The sequence below is a fragment of the Gekko japonicus genome, unplaced genomic scaffold (genome assembly GCF_001447785.1).
Source record: "Gekko japonicus isolate JY-2015 unplaced genomic scaffold, Gekko_japonicus_V1.1 scaffold1949, whole genome shotgun sequence".
In the NCBI taxonomy this organism is placed as follows: domain Eukaryota; kingdom Metazoa; phylum Chordata; class Lepidosauria; order Squamata; family Gekkonidae; genus Gekko; species Gekko japonicus.
The window spans coordinates 247311-249154 of record NW_015159773.1 but is presented as its reverse complement, the minus strand read 5'-3'; positions in this window follow the sequence as shown (position 1 = coordinate 249154).

The window sequence follows — 1844 nt, the reverse complement described above, 5'->3', positions numbered from 1 at the left end:
CTCAGATTTTTGTAGATTATTCAAAATTTGCTAGGCCTCTTGCCTTCAACTGCCTCTGGGATTGAGTTTCTTTCATTCCTTACACTGTGGGGCACCTGCCAGCAATGCTCCCTCTAAACTGAAACTGCAAAACTGGCTCCAAACTATTTATCTGCTCTGCCCACCAGGGCTATTTTTGGGCAGGAACGCACAGGAACGGAGTTCCAGCTGGCTCCAGAGTTGGCCACGCCCATTACAGCCAAAACCTCTGCGTGTGTGGCCTGGAGAGCGACCCCCCCAGTGACTCCGAGGCAGGCGGGCCAGGGGGCCCCCTGGAAGAATCAGGGAGGCATTTCTCCACCCCGTGCCTTCCCTGGCCTGTCCAAGGAGGGATACCCGGGCAAGCCTTTAAACTGCCTTCCCTTCCCTTCAAAGGGGGCTTGCCCGGGCTCCCCGCAGCCGTGGGGCACCCAGGCAAGCCAAGGGAAGGCAGTTTAAACTGCCTCCCCTCCCCTCCAAGGGCCGGCTTGCCCGAGCAAGCCAAGGGAAGGCATGGGGTGTGGCCTGATATGCTAATGAGTCTCTGCTGTTGGGTGTGGCCTATTATGCTAATGAGTTCTTACTGGGCTTTTTCTACAAAAAAAGCCCTGCTGCCCACTATCTAGATGGTATTGCCTTCCAAGGGCTGGAGAGAAGTTCTCGGCGATTAAGGAACATTCATTTAATACTCTCTCTCTTTTTTCTTTTTTAAGTACCTGGACATCTGTCAGTTGCCCTTTTACAGTCATGGGTAGAGTCACAGTAACCAAGACAGCCAAAGAAAGTATTGGCGACAGACGTTTCCAGGGATGCCAGGCTTCAGGGGGGACCTGGGGATCCCCCGGAATTATAGCTCATCTCTGGACCAAGGCTCCCTAAGCTATGGAGTCTCGTGAGCAAGAATTCTGCTTTGTGAGCTACTGTCATTGAAGTCCTGAGCGAGTGATTTGGCTACTGCATAGATCAGTTTGCTCTGGAGCCGTCCTTCCCGAGCTGAGACAAAAATGTGTGAGCCAGAGGCTAAGAACCTGTGAGCTAGCTCACACTAACTCAGCTTAGAGGGAACACTGCTCTGGACAGAGATCCGTTCCTTGGAGAAAATGGATGCTTTGGGAGGGGGACTCTGGAATTGTACTCCACTGAGGTCCCTCTCTTCCCTAGGCGCCACCCCCAAATCCTAGGGTTGCCAGCCTCCAGGTGGGGCCTGGGGATCTCCCGCTCCAGCTGACAGAGATCGGTTCCCCTGGAGAAAATGGCTGCTTTGAAAGGTGGACTCTGTGGAATGGTACCATGCTGGGGGGCCCTCCCTTCCCCCAGCGTATTGTCGTGGTTCGAGTAGTGGACTAGGATCCGAAGACCCACGTTCAAATCCCCAGTCTGTCTGCCGTGGACATTCAGCGGGTGACCTTGGGGCGGTCACAGACTCTCAGCTTAGCCTACTTCACAGCACTGTTGTGAGGCTCTTTTTGTAGCAGGAACTCCTTTGCATATTAGGCCACACACCCCTAATGTAGCCAACCCTCCAAGAGCTTACAGAGCTCTTCTTATAGGAGCTACTGTAAGCTCTTGGAGGATTGGCTACATTAGGGGTGTGTTGCTTGATATGCAAATGAGTACCTGCTACAAAAAGAGCTGAATGTTATAAGCTACTGGGGAGAAAAGGGAGGCATAAATGAAGTTAATAATAGCAAGCAATTAATTATTAGTACCACATTTACATTCTTTCTTTTTTTTTTTACGCTGCAGCATCTCAAACCTAACACCTGTACTGAGCTTTTGCATATTTATTGAAATTTAATTGCCGGGCAAGAATTGGCAATCTTTAA